Below are 22766 nucleotides of genomic sequence, written 5' to 3'. Positions count from 1 at the left end.
ATAGGTTAAATTAATTTAAGGTGGAACTGGACAAACATTTAGAGGGAATGGTTGTGTGAATTTTTTTTTTTGGCTGATGCTGCATAAGCTCATTTGCTTGCTTTCCTGCATCATATGCCACAATTACTATTATCACTATGTACAATACAAGCTGGGAACATTATATGGAGGGGACTGTTGACCTGAATTGATTTTGTGTACTGTATTTGATAAACACTTAACTACATTCTGGGAAAGGAAAATTTACTGGAAATTTTGAATACTATAAACATTAATGTTAAAAACACATATATTATGGAAATTTTGTTAGTGGTGATTATATTCTTTAGTAATCCAGCAGGAGCAATTGATACAAGTGCCCCCAGAGTTGAGTAAATGGAACAAATACTGGATGCTTTATGATAATTCAGTTAGTGTCAACTGCATATCATTGTTAAACTTTGGTCCTTGTGGTTGTCACAGACATTCTCTCAGATATGCCAGACAAGCTGTACTTGCTATCTGGGAGTCTAAAACGCTGATGGAACTGATATTCGGGTGACACTCAAGTCAAGTGGACCCAATTTCGGCGAAGTCCGGACGGTCTGTGACAGCCAAATCCTCTGCTTGCACCTTCACGATGGTGGGACTGTTAGTAATCCTGGGTATAACCTCCATGCACAAGTACATGGTGGGTGACCACCCAGGTGTGAACCAACGTAAGCAGGGGTCAAGGTGTGGCGCCCACACCACATGGAGGAACGCCGCCCCTCTATGTTACCAGGCAGTACTAGGTGGTAGATGACTCTCATCAACCGGTGAAATACCACCACTTTGCTTATTGGAGGCTTGAAATGGTGGAACCCATGTTTAGTCTCTAGAGCTAAGTTCCGGTCAACCTTTCCCTATCTCTTCCATCATGCAGTATGATTGATGACTTTTGAGGTTATGATGAACGCCATGGCGAGATCCAATATTCCTTACATTTTCAGGCCGGCAGGCCGGCCGCTAGTTAGTACACCGCAGGCCGATTCGCAGGCCGGCCGCTAGTTAGTACACCGGACTGAACCTATTGGTAACTCTCTAGGAAGCTTCCGGATCAGCTAGTGTATAATCTTGCTGCCTCTACTCTGCCAGATAGTGACTGGAGGGAGTCCGAGTAGTGTGTATGAGGGGAGCATTGTCGAGGCCATGTTATGTCAAGGATCTGGATATATTCTTACCATGTGTATGCCATATCCAAAAATTTCATTACTTCATACAGCATGTCCCACCCACTTTTTCTTACTATTGAATACACCATGTCAAACTAATAGAGCAAGCTTATCTGCGGAAAGATCTAAACCTCCCAAGGACTTCCTAATTCATTTCACAAATATACGTGGTCGCAATTCTAACCTCAACGATGTCCATTTCCACTTGCAGTCTGCCAAACCCCATGTACTTTTTCTGACAGAATCTCAGATATCGGTTGATTCATCTACTGCTCATCTCAGATGCCCAAATTATTCGCTGAATGATTCCTTTCGCCTCAAAGGTGGTACTTGTGCATATGTCCGTTCTGATATTCCCTGTCAGAGACTTGGCAATTTGGAATCTCCTCTCTTTGATCTTCTCTGGCTTAAAATCTCTCTACTTCATTGTGTCAAATTCATCTGTTGTCTCTACCATTCTCCCAACTCCACTAATCACTTGGAGCTCTTTGACTTCCTCTCTTTGCAACTTGACTTTCTCCAGTCCAACTTTCCTAACAGTGAAGTAATTTTCCTTGGTGATTTTAATGTTCACAACTCCAGCTGGCTTCCGTTTTCTAGTCACACCAACCCAGCAGGTCGAGATGCTGAGGCTTTTGCAATTACTAATGACCTAGCACAGATTGTTCATTTACCTACAAGAATACTGGACAATCCTAATCATACAGCCAATATGCTTGATCTTTTTCTCACAAACAACCCTTCTAAGTACACGGTCGAAGTGAGAGGTCCTTTAGGCACTTCAGATCACAACTTGGTGATTGTCTCTTCTCCAATGGAACCTTTATCTCATGGCTATTCCCAACCACGTATTGTTTGGCATTACAAGAATGCAAAATGGGATGACCTGCGAGACTTCTTTTCTTCTTTTCCTTAGTCGGATTACTGTTTCAAAACTTCTGATGTCAACGTTTGCTCAATCGTGTCAGTGAAATTATTCTTGCAGGAATGGAATCCTTTATCCCACACTCCACTTTAAAATCTCGACCTTTATCTAAACCTTGGTTTTCCAATAAATGTGCTAAGGCTGTCCAAGAGAAGAATGTTGCATATCGTAATTGGCTTGTTTCTAATTCTTCAGTTTCATTTTCTGCCTACACCAAAGCTCGCAACAGTTGCAAAGCAGTTATTAACCAGTCCAAACTAGAGTTTGAACAGACTAAGAGTAGAAAACTTGCTTCTTGCCCTAATGGTAGCCGAGCATTCTGGTCTCTTGCCAAAGCTATTGGCCGCAACTTTTGCCCATCTTTGCTCCCACCTCTCTCCAAACCAGATGGTTCTGTTGCCACTTCAGCCAAGGATAAAGCTGACCTGCTAGCATCCCATTTTTCTTCCAGCTCATGTATTAATGATCTTGGTAAAACACCGCCCACCATTCCCAACACGCTCCATTCAATGCCTCCTGTGGTCTTCCGTCAAAAGGATATCAGAAGGATTTTGATGAATCTTGATGCTAAGAAAGCTCCAGGTCCTGATGGTATTTCTCCACTTGTTCTCAAAACCTGTGCTCCTGAACTTATTCCTATTCTTTGCCACCTTTTTTCACTTTCTTATTCCAAAGGTGTTTTTCCTTCTTCTTGGAAATTTGCTCATATCCAGCCAGTTCCTAAAAAGGGTGACAAATCCCTCCCATCCAATTATCGTCCCATTGCTATTACTTCTACTCTTTCTAAAGTAATGGAGAAATCAATTAACCGCCAACTCTTAAACTACCTAGAAACCTTCCGTCTGATCAACGATCACCAGTATGGATTCCGTCAGTGTCGATCCACTGGAGATATTCTGGCTTATGTTACCCATTTATGGACTAATTCAATGGAAAGATTCGGTGAAACACAAGTAGTTGCTCTTTGCATCTCAAAGGCTTTTGATCGTGTTTGGTATAAAAGGTCTTCTAAACAAGCTTCCATCTTATGGTTTGCCAACTGTTTTTAGTAATTGGTTATCCAGTTTTCTCTCTGATCGCTCACTGAGGGTGATGGTAGATGGCTCTCTGTCCTCTAACTTCTCCACTAATGCCAGTGTACCCTAAGGTTCAGTTCTTTCCCCCACTCTTTACCTCTTGTATATTAATGACCTTCTTCCATTGACTGGAAATCCTATCGATAGTTTTGCCAATGATAGCACATTGCATTTCACTTTCCATTTTGAGAAACCTTGCCCTGCTCAATCAACTTCAACTTCTCGAATATCCGCTACCAATTCCTTAAATGTCGATCTCCAGGTAATTCTCCAGTGGAGCAAAGACAACTTAGTTGATCTCAATCCTTCTAAAACTCAGTCTTGTCTTCTACCTCGCAAAAAGGATTCTTCTGCTCCTATGCTTATCTTTGGTGACACTCCAATTTCTAGGCAAAATGATATATCTCTTTTGTGGATTACCCTGACTTCTAATCTCTCTTGGCACAAGCACATTACAAATATTGCTTCCTCTGCATCTAAAAAACTTGGTTGTCTCTTTCGCTCTCAGCATTACTTTTCTTCCAAACAGCTGCTCACTCTGTATAAATCACAAATCCGTCCTACCATGGAATATTGTTCTCACATCTGGGGTGGTGACCCCAAAACCTCTCTCAGGCTTCTTGATTCCATTCAGAAAAGGGCAGTTAGGTTAATTAATGATTCATCTCTAACAGAGTCTCTCCACTCGCTGTCTCATTGATGTACTGTTTCTGCTGCATGCCTCTTCTACAGATACTTCCATTGGCACTGTTCTTCTGAATTGGCTTCTATAATTCCCGTTCTCTCTCTTTCAAAACAGTCCGAACACGTGCCGCCACCAGCCAACATCCATTTACTGTCCAACTTCAAACCCACAGAACCAACTTTTCATCTTCCTCATTTATTCATTCAACTGCCGTTTTCTGGAACAAACTTCCTTCATACGTATTTCCTGAAAATTACAATCTACAGAAGTTCAAGTCCAATGTCAACAAATATCTTCTTTCATCTTCTTAACCTCACTCATAAAAAAAAAAAAAAAAACTGGTGCCTACCCCCCACCCCTAGAAAAACAGTCTGGAAATGACTGTTTGGGGATTTGACTAAAGCATTAAGTGAAAATGTAAATTTAAGATACATTATATTAAGTTAGTAACAGTCTAAAATAAGCTACTAACAAAAATTGCCATTCTGATACCACATGATATCCATTATTTTGCTAATTTACAATTTATTTTTCATTTCCTTGCTGGACAAGCAAGGAAATTAATTTTCTTACCTTGAATAACCTAGCGGCCACTCTTTATCCCAAGGTGCAGTTGCAATACTGGACATTCTATGCTGTTTTCTTTATATTCTCCTAATACACCTTTCAAAATAACGGCATCCTTTGGGGATTCAGGGTGCCATTATTTTGATTTTTCCATTATCTAGAAAGTTTTATTTTTAATATATATATAATACAGAAATGTTATATTCTACCATTAATACACTCCTACCTACGCCCCATTCTATTTTCTTTATTATATCAAGTTTTGTCTGCACGGTGGCACAGTAGTATCGTCACCATCTTCCCCGCACTGGGTGGAAAAGGCCAGAATCTCGTCGATGATGCGAGGAACTTTTATGGGCTTTTTCACTGCGTGGCTCAGTTAGTCTGTCTCAGGCATAGACAGCAAGTTTTTCTGCGCCCAGAAACTGGGGTTTTCCATCCAGCAAAATAGGCAAATTGACCAGAGAACACACACAATTTAAAGACACAATACACAGGGGTATATGATTTAGGGAATCACATCAGGTGACCCTAATGTAATAGTTTGGATTATATCAAGTTTGTCACTAAGCTTTACTATTGTTGTTCATTTCTTCTATGTATGAAGTTTATTAACATTAGGAGCATTAGTGACAGGTTTTTAATTTAAAATAAATGTAAAACAGAGGCATAATCCATGTTATCTGCAGAATTCACTTTCGAAATGGCAAGCGTAAACAAATACAGTAATCACGTGACTTGCCATTTTCATTTTTCGGCACTGCAAGACATCTATGCTGTACGTAAACATTTGATCTCAATGTGCCGTTAGCTGGAATGTTCTGTTATTTGGGGTGCCGTTATTTTGACAGTTACTATATGTAATTGATTTGTCATTTTATCATTTCCCACCACTGATGACGGTTCTAAGGTTAGAATTGTAATGTATGGTTGGTATCAATTATTGCATATTATACTAATATTAATCTCAGTTATTAATAATTAAAGCTTTTATTTCTCGTGGATGTATGGAGAAGTGTTACCTCATAATTTACAATTAGTAAATGTTACTATTAGACTTATCTTATTTCTATAGCAAAAGAATTATTGTATTCAATAACAGTTTTTTCTTCTAATAGAATTTCAATAATATTAACAGATGATATTTTTAGTTACTCTAAAAATCTTTTCCAAAATATCCAGAAAGCATAGTACTACAATATGATTTAAATATCCCAAGGGCTCACAATTGGTGAGTATGGGCTTGGCACACCCAGGGTCCTAAGCTAGTTATCACCATTCTCTTTCTTGGTGATTCCCTTCTACTTCTGACACACACACACACACTCTCTCTCTCTCTCTCTCTCTCTCTCTCTCTCTCTCTCAATTCAAAAGTGAATGAAACTTTGTTTTAATCAAGTAAAGAAGTGGGGTATTATTTCAATGCAGGTATTGAAATAGTGTTATTTCTTTTATTATTAATAATAAAAAATCATGTGATATTTAGTAAGAGTAATGTCTCACTTTCTCCTGATGTATTAGTAGAAAATGGTGCTGATTTAATAAAATTACATACACTTCTAGTTGATTGCTTTAAAAGCAATCAACTAGAAATTTTTTTAACAGAATGTAGATTAACTGAAAAATACAGATTAAGAGAAATGTGTAGGGTATTATTACAAGCAGTACTTATCCTAGTTAAAAAATTTAACTAGGATAAAAAATTGATTTGCTCTTTGCAGTGAAGTCTTGTTAACTATGGCAGAATATTCTGACTTTGCACTTTGGAAAGTTTATCATCATATGTTTTGATGAGTTTGCTTATATCAGTATTTTAAGTCAGCATTTAATTTTTGGAATGTCTAGCATAGATTTTTCTGACAAAGGCATAATCATTAAGAGATATGCTTGAAATGAAGATAAACAATTTAAATACTGAAAGAATGAAGAAACAAGAAAAATAATTAACAAAATAGCAAATAAATTATTTCAATCCTACCTTAAATTTCATCATAGATGGGAAAAAAAAATTTGTTGCAGTAAATCAATGAGTTGGTCTGCAGACTAAGCAACTTCAATTACAAAAACAATTTTTACTGAAATAACCTACATAATTTTTTGATCAACCTAATAATATTTATTTAATAATAAATAATTAATATATATAATTTATGTATATATTAATATTTAATAATAAATAATTAATATATATAATTTATGTATATATTAATATTTAATAATAAATAATTACCTTAAATAATTAAATATTATTTAAGAATACCAGTCTGAAGTATTTTCACAGTAACTTCAAACGAAATAGTTGAATTCTTTCACTGCTTTGCATAGGTTGAGGTTACAGAAGTCAGATCAAACTTGTTGATGCTGAACTAATTTTTCCACAGATTATAATAGTGAGGTTCTTAAAATATAGATTTTATGAAGGAAACTTTCCTTTATAAAATCCATATTTTATGAAGAAAAGTTATTTCAGAGAACAAGAAGGGATAGGGAATAAATGGCAAGGAGGAAGTTTTGGTTTTAGGAAGTCTGGAGTTAAATTATGAATGTTTGCCAGCTGGTTGATACACATGCACACCTGGAATGATTTTGAAGGTAGTGGTAAAATTAAGATACAAGTACTTATGAAAATATTCTGAAAAAAGCATACAGTAGAAATACGATGTCTCTGTAACAGGAAGTGCAGTAGAATCAACAATTAACTATTGTTCTCTTCTGGATAGAGTTTGGGTATTTATTTTATTTTATTAATGGCAATATCAAGCACAAAAGTTTGTTGAAACAATATTCCTAGATAATGCAGATTTGAAATTTGTACAGTTATTTGAAAGTGAAAATTATCTGTATAAAGTTCAGAAATTTATTTCATTATATTTTTTAATGACAATATTAAGAACAAAAAATTGTTGAAACAATATTCCTAGGTACTGCAGATTTGAAATTTGTACAGTGGGAGTTTACTCAGTGTTGACAGTTGCTCAAAAGAAAAATAATTCTGGGAATGAAAGAAGATGAGTTAGTTTTTTGGGCACAAGGAAAGAAATATTTCTTATGCCAAGAAAGGTCAGAAATTAACTCATTAACCAATGTGAGACAACATTAGTGCTACAGCCTTTTCAGTTTGACAGGTCTCAAGATTTAACTTTCATATTGTATACTCAAATCTGCTTCAGCTCTCTGAGACAACAATGTGCAATGTATTATATGGGCTGGGGAATCTAAATATGATTTTACCTTACATTTACATGAAACTATATAATAGATAATTAAGCTTAAATTATCTTCATTGAAGACAACAAGCATCACTTCTGGAGAGTTTACGGAGTTTGTTTCCTTATTATATTTGATAAGATAAACTTAATATCAACTACATACTCAAATTATGGTTGTATTCATGTAAACTTTTGCCTGAAAAATTTTTAAATAACAATGGTGTTACCCAGTCATATTATTGTAAAAAAACTTTTGTCCACATGTTATTACTTTTTATATACAAAGGGTACTAGGAAAGTTTTGCAATATGACGCAACAATGAATCACAGGAAGCTGCTTGTTGCTGCATGTTGAGACATGTTCATACGTGCATAGTAGCCGCCGCGCCAAGTCGATGGGCTCAGTTATTCATTAGTAGTGAGAGTGTAAAGTGCTTGCGATGGCATCGTGGTCACGAAATGAGATAAGGACAGTTTTGCGGTATAATTTCGTGCGTGGTTTAACCATAGACCAGTGCTTAGAAGAAATGACTCTTACACTAGATGATGATTGTCCACATCGTACAACGATATTCAGGTGATATAGAGAATTCCAAAGGGGAAATTTCACTCTGGAGGATTCTGAGAGGCCGGGAAGGCCACGAACGTCAGTTACGGAGGAAAACGTTACTGCTGTGAGGAAAATGCTTGACGATGTTTGTTTGTTGTTTGGTTTTTAGGAGCATTAGCAACTAAGGCCATATTGCTCCGGGATATGCGGTGGTCATTCCCTGACCTTTCCGCATCCTTCATATTTGGTGGCGACGGGCTCGAACCCCGGTCTAATCAAGAAGCGTGTGCTATGCACTGCTGCTCCTTCCCACCTGGCTACGGAGGCGCCTATGCTTGACGAAAACAGGCGAGTGACCTACCAACAGATAGAGGATACTTTGGGCCTAAATGCACCAGCAATTCGTTCGATTCTGCAAGATCATTTGCACGTGAAGAAACTTTGTTCTTTCTGGGTGCCGCATCAACTGACTGAAGAGCAGATGACACGACGTGTGACTTGGTGCCGGGAGATGTTAAAAAAGTTTGATAAGGGACAATCTCGGTATGTGAACAACATCGTGACAGGTGACGAGACTTGGCTGTACTATTACGATCTGCCGACCAAGGCTCAAAACAAAGTTTGGGTCTTTGATGATGACGACACACCCGTAATTGTCAGAAAATCCCGATCTGTAAAGAAGAAAATGATAGCTGTATTTTTCAAATCGAGTGGAATTGTGGAACGTGTCGTTTTGGACACGCAGAAGACAGTCACAGCTAAGTGGTATACTGAACAATGCCTGCCTAAAGTCATTGGATCTATGAAGAACCTGCGGCCAAAGTCAAGAATGGACACCTGGTACCTCCATCACGAAAATGCTCCAGCTCACCGCGCCAAAGCCTGCACCGAATATTTGACCACGACAGGACTGAAACTTCTCGAGCACCCTCCCTACAGCCAGACCTTGCTCCCTGCGACTTTGCACTGTTCCCGCATGTGAAAATGAAGCTAAAAGGGAGGCGGTTTTCCAGTGATGAGGACCTTCTACGGGCTTGGGACAACGAGTGTGCTTTACTCCCTAGTGAAACTTGGCAGAACTGGTTTAAAGATTGGTTTCGGAGGATGGAGAGGTGTATTGAATGTAGAGGAAATTACTTTGAAAAAATTAAATAAACAAAGCTGTATTGCAAAACTTTCCTAGTACCCTTTGTATATATATATATATATATATATATATATATATTTTTTTTTTTTTTGATTCCCATAAAAAAAAAAAAAAAAAAAAAAAACGCTTACTGTTTGTCAGTTTGCACTCTGAGGCATGGCTTAAGGCTCTCACTGGTCATATTATACATGGACATTTCATGTATGTATCATGGGGAGTTTGAATATTATCTCTCACTACAACTGCACTGTTTTTCTTCATAGGTTAACAACTACTATTTATATTATATCATGCAACTTCACGAACTCATAAATTGGAGAACTGAATGGCATAAATATAAAAGCAGCATGCATCTCATGGCTAAAAAAGTCATTTTTAACAATTCAGTCTTCTCAGAATGGATCTCACAAAAAATAAGAAAAACTGCTTTTCCATTTTCATCATATGAGTGGTTAAGCATACAGACAGGCACCAAAATAACAAAAAATGTGGTGATCCCACATTCAATTTTTCTTTAACATTGTGGCAGTTAATGTGTTAATCCAAGTGAAGAAATAAGTTCTTGTCTAAGTCTAGATGTCATTAAAGATGGGCATAAGTATAGTGATTGTTTTTCGTGAGAAATAAGACAAGACTAAGTTTTAAAAGGATTTATGTTCTACCTCCTTCCCCCACCATAGAACGATCCTACAAATTAATATTTAAGTAACTGGTGATGGTTATTAGAATATATCTGGCTGTTTATTCAGAGCAAGGTTTATCAAAGTGTGAAGTGTAGTGTACTATTACCTACAAAAGCATAAACAGGATTTCCCATCATTGATATAACGGCCTTTATCTGCTGTTGCACCCTAAAACTTTCAATAACAACCAGCACCCTTACTAATAGAGAAGTGGGAGAGATCAAAGAATAAAGCCTTGAGGTTAAATATGGCGTTACATGAGAGGCTAGAAGACAGAAAGCCATCTACTATCATACAAATGTAGTGAGCAATCAGAAAGGAAATTGCCCATCCGAAAGGAAACAACAGAACACAGAAATGGGAGTTTACTTAGAAAGCTTTTATGCCAATCACAATCAAATGCCTTTGAAGTACCTAAAGCAGGAGATTAAATTTCTTTAAACTTTTCCGGAGAATCTGCACTAAAAATGAGTGATGTCAGGTAAGAGATCCTCCTCTGGACTTGCCACTCAAATAAATCATACTAAGGATAATTCATCAAGTGGAAAGATCTGAAATAGATTAAGAGCTGGCAGTTAAAAGATTTCATAATTACTTTGAAAAAGGTTGAAGTTAGGGCATAAGGCTAATAATAATAATAATCAGATGATATATAATTAGATGACAGCAATTTGTTTCCCATCTTGAGCTGGATATCAACAAATTTCAATATAGAAAGTGCAGGGGTGGCGCAGAGTTCACCCTGGTCAGAATATTGGGTTTTTTGGGTAACTAGTGCTATTGGTGAATTATTGAAATCAGGTTCTACTTATAAAGAAACTACACACTACTGTGCAAAAATGGGTGCACAATGTTTGGGAGTTTCGGAAATGCATTTAGGAAAATTTCATGAAATTAAATTAGAATACAGGTAGAACTATCCAACCTTAAGAGTAGAAAAATGGCAGAATTACTTAACAAGTACAGGTCAATGTTGAAAAAAAAGCCATGAGTTAGGAGTGAATATGAAAGTGTTGCAATTCTGCCCAGATACTATAGGAGGGAGTATATGATGCGAGCCTTGTCGATCAATTCAGCCATAGAGAGATTGTGCAAGGCTCATTTAACAGAATTTTTCTCAGCCTGGTCTGTGCATGTTAACAGGAGAGACTGCTTGTACAGCGACAGGATACACTTAAATAGAAAGGGTACAAGAATATTTGCCAATGCTATCAAGGCAGTGTTTGGTGGGTCAGAAAACTGCTAGCTTGAGGGGATGCACGAACTAATAGATTAACAGTAACCGCTGGCAGAGGTTAAAGTGATTTTTGCACTGCTTCTATCGGAATAAGCAGCAGTCTGGAAAACAAGGTGCAAGGGTTTTCAGAGACTGCTGGGAGTCATCGTGGAACAAGAAAATACATGGGCTGTGTTAGGATAGCTAAGCATAAGACAGACCAATGCTAGGAGTTTGGTATATAAATTTGATAAATTTCAGGCGTTGGCCAAAATATCAAGGGCAGATATTGTTGAGATATCAGAGACATGGTGTCACAGAGATATAAGGAATGCAAATTGGAATTTGGGGAGTAAAATGTGTACAGAAAGGATAAGGGAGGAGGGTTATGCTATTAGTTAAGAAACACAAAACCTAAAAAAGTGCAGCCAGTTGACATGGGTGGACAGTGCAGTGTTGCCTCAGTTTGGTGTGACATAAGCACTGGGAAAACCAAGTTGAGAGCAGGAGTGTGTTATAGGCCCAATGACTCTGATTAGTATAATGAACAACTGTACAGGGAAATAGAGTGGGCCAGTAAATCAGATTTTCTTATAATTGTGGATTTTTATTTCCCAGATATTGACTGGAAATTGTGGGTTAGTCACTCAACACTAGCAAGGTCTTTGTGGATTTATTGGATGCTTGTTTTCTACAGCAGCATATTCGGGAGGCAACTAAATGGAGTAATAATCTTGATCTGATTATCAGTGGTGATTCTTCATGCATTAAGAATCTGCAGATAAAGAAACCACTAACTGGCAGTGATCACAGTATGCTGATGTGGGATTTACTCAAAGAGGTAACTACCATCAGGGGTAAAGGGAAGGGTTTTTGCTTTGGTAAAGGTGACTACAGGTGGTCTAAGACAGTTTTTAAATTCTATACAGTGGGACCAAATGATGCTGTTACCAACAGCAAATTTTAAATGAGAAGCATTCAAAGAATTAAGCTTGGAAGATACTAGCCTTTTCATACCAACTAAGAATACTGTTCAAACTTTAGGCCTAAATGGATGTCAGATGAACTAATGAGAGATGTGGCAGAGAAGGAAAAATGCATGGGATACATATAAATTAACAGTTGACACAGAAGCCTATGGTAGATATAAATCTTTGGTGAAGAATGCAAAGAAAAACAACAGAGTTCTTTACTTATGTAATTGCTAGAAAGAAGGAGATGAATCAGATTGGTCCACTTGATATCGATGGTTCAACTGTTGATGATCCTGCTCAGATAGCTAACAAACTGAACGAGTATTTTGCATCTACATTCACACAAAGAGTTATTCAGGTAGGAAAATGCCACAAGTTTATCAAACTGTAACAGGGTGCTTAATGATTTTGTAATAACTGAGAACAAAGTGGAGGAGAAATTGTTGAAGTTAAACATAAAAGGCACCTGGGGTGGATGGGATCTATCCAGTTATATTAAAGGAGGCAGCAAACGAAGTAAGCAAACCCTTAGCCATAATAATGAAAGCTTCATTGGACTCAGTGGCGGTACCTATGAACTGGAGATATGCAATTGTGACTCCAAATCACAAAGAAGGATCAAAGAGTGACCAGTAATTACAGATCTGTTAGTTTAACTTTTATTCAGGGAAATTAACAGATTCACTGGTTAAAGAAGCACTCAAGATCATCTAGACAAGACTTCAGTTATAATTCGTACACAGCATGGGTTTGTTAAGGAGAAGTCTTGTCTGACCAATTTGATTGGATACTATGATGTGGTCGCAAAGAATAATTTTGATATCATATACTTGGATCTTAGGAAGACTTTTGATACTTTTGAACATGGAAGACTGCCGTTCAAATTCGAGCAGTGTGGCATTGGGGAAAATTTTGCTGCTATGGATAAAAGGATCATTGAGTGGGAGAAGCCAGAGAGTGTTAATCAATGGCCAAGGCTCTTCTTGGACTAATATTATTAGTGGAGTACCCCAGCATTCAGTGTTGGGTCCATTGTTGTTTTCTGTATTTATTAATGATATCAATGAAGGTATATCAGGCTTAATGTCAAAGTTTGCAGACGATACAAAGATGGGCACGGTTTTTAATGACAGTATGCTACTGCAACAGGATCTAGAAAAATTGAGCAGATGGGCTGAGAAGTGGGAACAGAAGCTTACATTGACAAATGAAAAGTACTGCATATGGGTAGCTGTTGTTGTTGTTATTTGGTTTTTAGGAGCATTAGCAACTAAGGCCATATTGCTCCGGTGCGGTGGTCATTCCCTGACCTTTCCGCATGTTCCGTATTTGGTGGTGACGGGCTCGAACCCCGGTCTAATCAAGAAGCGTGTGCTACGCACTGCTGCTCCTTCCCACCTGGCTACGGAGGCATATGGGTAGCAGTAACCCCAGAGTAACATATCAACTGTGTGGTACTACACTGAGGGTGGAAAAGCACCTGGGCTTAATTGTGCAGTCAGTATGAAGTTTTCTGAACAGTGCAGACAGGCTACCAGAGTAGCTCATGGTGTCTTGTCAATAACATACAGGAATTTTTCTAGCAGGGATAAGGAGGTGATTATCCCCTTGTATAAGGCAATGGTCAGGCCACATCTTGAGTACTGTATACAAGTCTGGAGTACCTGTACACAGATCTGAGTACTGTATACAGGTCCTCATTTTAGAAGGATGTAGAGCTGCTGGAACGAGTACAGAGAAAAGCAACAAGATTAGTGAATGGAACAATGGGTTGCTCTTAAGAAGAAAGGCTTAAGTTTTGCAAGTTAGTGTCTGAAGACTAAGCACTTGTGAGATTATCTGATTGAGATGTATAAGGCCTTGAATGGTTTGAGCAAGCTCAATGCCGATGGAATTCTTCCTCTTGCAAAGATTAATCACCCGAGGGGACAAATTCAAATTGAGGAAAGACAGTTGCAGAATAGATGTGCGGAAATTTTCCTTTAGCCAGCAGGTGGCTGATTGCTGGAACAAACTTTCATCTGTTGCTGTAGAAGTTGACAGCTTAAATAAATTCAAGGCAGAACTAGACAAACATTTGGAGCAAATGGATGGATGAAATGGGAAGTTTTGTTTTTTTTTTTTTTTTGTCTGATGCTATATAAAGCTTGCTTTCTTGCATCATATGCCTCTACTAATGCTAATTTTAATGATCTGGGGTATGAGGTTATTACCATGTTGACCAAGATTTTTGCAACTCCAATGAATGCTAAGCTTTCATTTATATTTAATCATTTTATTGACTTAATTGTTATACTAAATTATTTTCTATAAGTAGCTTTATAATTCTAGCCAAGCTCCGTGGTTTATTTTTGAAATTAGATAGCGATTTTAAAAGTTAATACTTAGTGTCCGTAGATTTTATGTTCATAACTTGCTGCCATTGTTATATGATACGGAATAGCGTAAGGTTAACATAAAACTAGATAGCAAAAAACAGCACTGTATTAGAAATCTGTTAGATTACTATAGTATTATCAATTAATCAGTAAAATTTATTAATCTTAAAGTTCATTGTTAATTAAATTATACTTAATGGAATAGTGTCCCAGACTAGATCAGCAAAGCAGTGTTCACAGAATAGCCAGAGTGCTGTGGCTCAGTCTAAAACAATGGGCGAAATATGAATGTTTGCAGACCTGTTTAGAACAGGACATGATCTAGCCAAGGAGGATGTCTTTGTGTGTGTGTTAGATGCAGAGACTGAAAAAATTAGGCACCAACTCAGCGTTCTGATGGGTGTCTATGAGAGATTTTGAGGTGTAGGGTAAATGCCCTTGAAGAAATTAATATGAGGGGCAAATCAAGCTCACAGCTGCCTAACTCAATGCCAGAGCTCACACCTGTGCATCAGGAAACACAGCGCCAATCTCCAAGCACAATGCGCTGGTCCCACAGGAACTAGTTATTGTCGGTGACACCACTGTCACGGAAACGAGGAATATATTAAGCAAAAAGGATAGGTGGAATAGGACCAGGGTATGCCTGCCAGGAGCAAAATTTGATGACGTAGGGCAGATATCTTTTAAGGGCACAAAAGGTGATATTGTTGCACACATTGGCACTAAGTCGTGAGTTAGGGTTAAATTTGAGTGTGTGCAATTCTGCCCAGACACGATAGGAGGGAGTATATGATGAAAGCCTTGTCAATCAATTTGGCCCTGAAGAGATTGTGCAAGGCTCATGGGATAGCATTTTTTTTCAGCATGGTCTGTGCTTGTTAACAGGAGAGATTGCTACTACAGAGATGGGATACACTTAAATAGAAGGGGTGCAAGAATATTTGCTGATGCTATCAAGGCAATGTTAGGTGGGTAAAACTGCTAGCTTGGGGGGATTCAAAGATTAATAGATTAACAGTAGCTGCAGGCAGAGGTGGAAATGATTCTTGAATGCTTCTATTGGAATGAGCAGCAGCCTGGAAAGCCAGTTGCTGGGGATTTCAGAAATTGCTGGGGGTCATGAAACAAGTAAATACATAGGCTGTGTTTGAGTAACTAAGAGTAAGAACAGGTGCATGTATAGTTGCGTGTACACCAATGCTAGGAGTATACAGGGTGTTTCAGTTAAACGTTTCAGAACTTCTAAGAGGGGTAGGGTGTATCCTGACAACTCGAAATCATATAGCAATGTGGGGTCGGAAATGCTTTCCTGAAGCGGTGTTGTACACAGAAGCACCATAAAAAGAAAAGAGACCGTAAGTGAGAAATCGTTTTAATAATACATGAAAAGAAGCAAAAGGTACATGGATTAAAGTAAGTGTTCGAAGTTTCTTCAACCTCGTATTGCTTTCGCACAGTGGTACCTTGGAAAATGTGCTACAAATCCCCTTTTTCCTGCTGAAGTGTTGTTTTCCGATGAGGCATCCTTCACAAGGGAAGGAATTTTCAACACGCATAACGACCATATCTGGGCGGTCGAGAACCCGCATGCAATACAATGTCGTGCAGCACAGATTCGATTTTCGGTCAATGTATGGGCCGGTATTATGGGAGATCACCTCATCGGACCTTACCTGTTACCGTGTCGTCTAACCGGACCTATCTACTTGATCTTTCTGCAGCAAGTATTGCCACAACTTTTGAGAGATGAACAGATTTCTGCATCGACGCAACAGACAATGTGGTTCCAACACGATGGAGTCCCTGCCCATTATAGCGGAGATGTTCGTAACTACCTGGATGTCACATGTGGTCAACAGTGGATCAGACGTGGTGGTCCTGTGCGTTGGCCTGCTCGGTCACCCGACCTATCATGTCTTGATTTTTATTTCTGGGGTCATATGAAATCGCTAGTTTATGACACCCCTGTTGACAATGCTGAGGAGCTGGTTGCAAGAATCGCAGTAGCTGCCGAAGAAATTCGAAATTCGCCTGGAGTATTCCAAAATGTTCGGATGTCCATGCGTCGGAGATGTGAGGCGTGCATTGTAGCCCGTGAAAGAAACTTCAAACACTTACTTTAATCCATGTACCTTTTGCTTCTTTTCATGTATAATTAAAACGATTTCTCACTTACGGTCTCTTTTCTTTTTATGGTGCTTCTGTGTACAACACCGCTTCAGGAAAGCATTTCCGACCCCACATTGCTATATGATTTCGAGTTGTCAGGATGTACCCTACCCCTCTTAGAAGTTCTGAAACGTTTAACTGAAACACCCTATATAAATAAAATTTGATGAATGTGAAGTGCTGATCAAGACATCAAAGGCAGATATTGCTGGGATATCAGAGACATGGTGTCACACAGAAATGAACAGTGCAAAATTAGAATTGGGGAATACAGTGTCGGGACATTGTATTCCCCAAATTCAGGACAGACAGGTAGGAAGGGTTATGCTGTTAGTTAAGAAATAAAATCTAAGGAAATGCATCCAGTTGGCATGGGTGGACAGTGCAATGTGAGTCTGTTTGGTGTGACAAACACTGGGAAAGGGAAAATGAGAGTAGGAGTATGTTATAGGCCTAATGACTCTGATGAGTACAATGAACAGTTGTGCAGAAAAATAGAATGGGCCAATAAATCAGAATGTCTTTTAATGAGGGATTTTAATTTTCCAGATATTGACTGGAACTTGTGTTGGTCACTTGCACGTTAGCAAGGCTTTTGCGGATTTATTGGAGGACTGTTTTCTAATTTAGATTGGCTTCTTTAATCTGAATTCTTTCTGAATTTCCCACTCTCTCTCTCTCTTCCAAAGCAGTCAATGTGTTTTCTGGAACAACCTTCCTTCATACATATTTCCTGAAAATTACAATCAACAGAAATGTAAGTCTAATGCCAACGACTATCTTCTTTCATCTCCTCAACCTTCAACCCATGCACAGTACTAAGTTCTATAGGTTCTAATAACTCTCGTGTTTGGGGTTCTCACAAAAATTAAATAAAAAAAACAATAAGTCACCCTCATTCTTTTACAGTGATCTTATGCATCTCACACAATGGCGTATTACAGTAAAGTCTGCATTAAAAGCTAATGTGTACTTTTTAATTCAGTTATTCCTGCTCATTCTTTTTAAAGTTTACATTGTGGCATTTGATTAAACTGCATATTAAACTATTGAACAAAAAGTAAGGAAAGTGGTACATGTATACATTTCCTTCCAAATGGTAACATCCATATCAGGAAAAAAACAACACAAAACCTCATTATATGAACTAAAAACCAAAGGTGAATCGATTTGTTGAACTTACTGAATTAAACCTCAATACAAGGCCACAAAACCAAAATCTGTATACATGGGGGTGGGTCCTTTGATTTTGTAATTGAGCCATTCCAGAGTCTCTTCACTGTCTCATAGATGTTCTATTTCTGCTGCATGCCTTTTCTATAAATGCTTCCATGGGCACTATTCTTTTAAATTGGTTTCTATAGTTCCTCCTTTCTCTTCTAAACCAGTTCAAATACATGCCACAATCAGTCAGCACCTTTTACTGTCCAACTTCAAACTCATTTATTCCTTCAACTTCCATTTTCTGGAATAACCTCCCTTCACATATTTTCTGAAAATTACAATCTACAGAAACTTAAGTCTAATGTTAATCTTTTTTCTGTTATTCTTCTTTCATCTTCTCAACTTTCAGCCCATGCACAGTACGAAGTACTATAGGTTCTAATACCTTTCGTGTTTGGGGTTTTCATAAAAAAAAAAAAATTCCTTGTTGCCAGTTTTAGTACTGCATTACAAATATTGGTTTCTTTGTAAACAGTGCAATATGAAAGTGTCTTTGCTACAAGGAAATGCCAGTCTTCAAAAGTAAAACAAACACTTCAATTTTGGGTTATCAGAACAAGCACTTCATACATCCATGCTTCATCATGTCTGTGAATTGAGGCGTTCTCTGGTTTGGCTTGCTGGATGAAAAGAAATCATATTGTCCTTTCTCAAGGCAGGCTAACTTAGCCATGAAAAAAGCTCAAAGGTTCCTCACCTCATTACCAGCATTCAAACTGGTCTTTTCGCACCCTGTCTTGGAGGGCTATGATTATAACCACTCTTCCACCAAAAAAGGGGACTCAATAAGTAAACTTAAAACAACACCCGACGAATGCCATTAAATATTTTCATGTAATATATTCTTGGGTTTTAAAAGGTGTTTTAATTAATATATTGGCATTAATTCATGTAGGTCTAACCTTCAGCATGTGCATTAATTCAAGTTTAGTATTGTATACCCGGCATGCTAGTCGCCCTAAAATTTTAGTGCTTTATAGTCGACTTATACGCCGAATACAAACTATACTCAGTAAGAAATCTCACATTCATTTTCAGTATGAAAATAGGCATATTGGTTGTCTTTTGATATATATAAATTGCGATTTAATCTATATCGCTACCTAAGATATGAACACAACAGCCACACATGATCGTGAAAATTATCACGTACATTTTAACCCGCAAAAAAAATTTAAATACAAATTGAAAGGGAAAAAAATTGAAATACAAATCAACAGCAAATTAGAAGAAACAAACCAAAAGCAACAGGAAGGAAATATGGAAAAATTTACACGTTATACATAACTGAATCTAAACACTGTTTATATTTTTTATAACTAAATAATACGCAACCTCGTTATCTTACCTAAACTGTAACTGTTTCCCGTTTTTAAAAATCAACCCCGAGGTATACTTCATTGCAACAGCATGATAAAATTTGAACCAGGTATGCATTTTAACTTTTTTTGTACATCGCATGTTTGCACTTGTTGCAATCCCATAATTATTTAAGCAGAAAATAACGAAAACTATGATGAACTTAGGGAACGCATAGTTAACGAAGTGCAATACACTAAGCATCATATAATTTAATCTAAGACTAGAAATTTGAAACAAAACAGGAAAAATTACCGAAAATAACGTAGTATTCCTTCTACTGTCAAATTAAAATGCCACAAGATGTCTCTCTCACCATGAGCATTTGTCATGAAGAATCGGTGCTGCATATATTTTTTTAAATCAAATATAATTCATTTTTATCAGATATCTCAAATAAACTTAATACGATACGTAGAGCGAGAATTACAGGCACGTTATTTAGAGGAAAATCACTGCACGTTTGACTTGCAGCAAAGTGCATCATAAATCACGTGATATGACGCAACAACCCATCAATAGCAGAAGTATGGGGTGCTTGTTTATTATCAATAACTGGGAGAATGTTTTTACCTTGAAATTTTATGGTGATTTTTATTAATTAGACATATTTTGAAGGTACATACCTCGTATAACAGGTATTTGACAATTCGCTCAACAATTTCACATCAGATGTACTTCTTCAATGAACATACACAACTTTCGATTCTACTGAAACTTGCAATGATATGGTAAAATTTATTTGAGTCCGATGTGATTTTCCATGGTAAGTTAATATACCTTGAATTAGCAATTAATTTACCCGCTTCATTTATGTTGCATATGCCTAAAAGTTATCCACACGTAAGAATTGTTGTATCTCAATGTGTTATATTATTTAAATACACATATAGCCTCGCAGCCTGTGGCTAAAGCCCTAAACACACATCAGTATATTATTTATTTGTTGTGTCTAATCTTTCACCTTCGATATAAAATTTGTAAACTGTGTGTTGTAGAGTTAAAATTATTTGATGAAATTATAGTTAGCACTGACACTTGCACGTAACGTATGATTGAACATCTGTTCGTGTGCAACGTTGTGTGTAGAAGCGGAAGATTAAGGGACTGCAAAGGTATTTTATTATTAGCTACATGGTGCAAGGAAGTCTGAAGCTTATTATTATTATTAGCCATATGGTTCAAGGAAGCCTGAAGCTTATGCTGCACCAGCCAAAAAAAAAAAATTTCCCTATTACCCTGAGAGAGAGAGAAGTAGAAAGGAATCACCAAGAAAGGGAAGAATGATGATATCCAGCTCAGGACCCTGGGTGTGCCAAGCCCATACTCACCAGATGTGAGCCCCTATACCACACCAGCCAAAAAAAAAAAAAAAAAAAAAATCCCTTGTTACCCTGAGAGAGAGAGAGAGAGTGTGTCAAAAGTAGAAAGAAATCACCAAGAAATAGAAGAATGGTGATATCCATTTCAGGACCCTGGGTGGGCCAAGCCCATACTCACCAGATGTGAGTCCCTGGGGTACACGTAAATAAAATGGAAGCAAACAAACAGCTATATCTGCAACTTTTTTATGAGCTGAAAATCACATATTTATAATTTACATATTGTCGTCCCAACTTTTCCATTGAGACAGAGGACCAGTATGCTTACTTTGGAGGGACACGCATAGTTTGTATTTTCTCATTTTTTTTTTTTTTTTTTTTCCTGTGCAGCAGAAGCCTGTGACTTCCTTGCACTATATGGCTAATACTAATTCTTCCATTGACTTTGACATCACAGTATAGACTGGTAATGTGACATCATGTCGGAGCAGTTTCATATATACTTATTTCCTTATTATGTATATTCTTGTTTCCATCAGTTTGTTTCTATATAAATGGGACTCTTGTTGTTCAAGTATCTGGGTAAGCAAAGACTGTCATTCTAATATGGCGCATTATAGCCTTAGTTGCTAATGCTCCAATAAAACCCAACCAACCAGTCATTCTAATATTTTTTTTACTTTTGTCACTGTAATTCTGATGCAGTTGTTAGATGCTTAGGTTCCAAAGTGTAAAGGGGAATTTATTTATTTATTTATTTTGTAAGAAAATCCTCTCTAATTCAGTATTAAAATAGTACAGTATTTTAACAAAGTAGTAAAAGCCAACCACATATGTAGTGCTGAAAATTGATTTTTATTCTTACTGATATGCTGCCAATTTATTACCGGGTGTGCATCTCCAGTTGCCCTTAATGCATAATTTCATCATCGGTGCTGCCACCCCACCTCAGCAACTTCCTTAATCATCATCAGCCATTTTCAATCCACTGCAGGATGAAGGCCTCTCCAGCAACTTTCCATTTCCTTCTGTTTTGTGCAATGGCCATCCATTTACTATCCGCAAACTCATGAATTTCATCTGTCCATCTCCGTCACTGTCTTCCACGTTTTCTTCTAGCTCCTCTTGGGTACCATTCTGTTATTCTCTTAGTCCATCTGTCATAATGTCTTCGAGCTATGTGTCCTGCTCAAGACCATTTTAGTTCTTTAGTTTTGATAAGAATGTCGTTTATCTGAGTTTGCTGTCTAATCCATGTGTTTCTCTTCTTATATCTAACAGTCTGATTCCCAATATAATTCGTTCCATTCTTCGCTGTGTAGTTCTCAGCTTCTCTTCCATTCTTTTGGTGAGTGCCCAAGTTTCACTTCCATAAGTCATGGTGGGGAGTATACATTAGTTCATTATTTTACGTTTCAGACAAATTGATATATTGCTCCTCAGCATGTGACTATATTTCCTGAATGCTATCCATCCAAAATTTATTCTTCTCTTGACTTCCAGCCATTTATCATTATTATAGCTAATGACCTGTCCCAGATAAGTATATGACTCCACCTTTTCAATAAAACCCAACCAACCAATCATTCTAATATTTTTTTTTCTTTTGTCACTGTAATTCTGATGCAGTAGTTAGATGCTTAGGTTCCAAAGTGTAAAGGGGAATTTATTTATTTATTTATTTTGTAAGAAAATCCTCTCTAATTCAGTATTAAAATAGTACAGTATTTTAACAAAGTAGTAAAAGCCAACCACATATGTAGTGCTGAAAATTGATTTTTATTCTTACTGATATGCTGCCAATTTATTACCGGGTGTGCATCTCCAGTTGCCCTTAATGCATAATTTCATCATCGGTGCTGCCGATGATGAAATTATCATTCAATCTCCTTCAATCATTATATCCCTTTCTATGGCATACTTGTTCATCATTACTTTTGTTTTAGCCATATTCATCTTTAGTCCAAAATCCTTACTAGCTGTGCATAACTGATTAAGATTTTCCTCTAATTCTTTGGGATCGTGGCTTATAACCACAAGTACTCAATATTAAGGAAGTGTGGCGATACCCGACACTTCCTTAATA

At 37.4% G+C, this 22766-nt stretch overlaps 1 protein-coding gene across 1 annotated transcript in view; it reads right to left on the bottom strand.

Moving 5' to 3' along the window:
- Positions 1-19695, bottom strand: part of LOC150081321 (1-acyl-sn-glycerol-3-phosphate acyltransferase gamma-like) — a 159210-nt gene extending 139515 nt beyond the window's left edge. The window contains exon 1 of the mRNA XM_090380165.1: positions 19614-19695. The gene's annotated coding sequence lies outside the window, so the exon portion shown is untranslated. The remainder of the gene's footprint in view (positions 1-19613) is intronic.
- Positions 19696-22766: the final 3071 nt, after the last annotated feature.

Source organism: Mastigoproctus giganteus, chromosome 8 (genome assembly GCF_048544385.1).
Source record: "Mastigoproctus giganteus isolate SK-2022 chromosome 8, ASM4854438v1, whole genome shotgun sequence".
In the NCBI taxonomy this organism is placed as follows: Eukaryota; Metazoa; Arthropoda; class Arachnida; order Uropygi; family Thelyphonidae; genus Mastigoproctus; species Mastigoproctus giganteus.
Note: the sequence above shows the minus strand (reverse complement) of the source record. Positions and strands in the feature narration are given on the sequence as shown.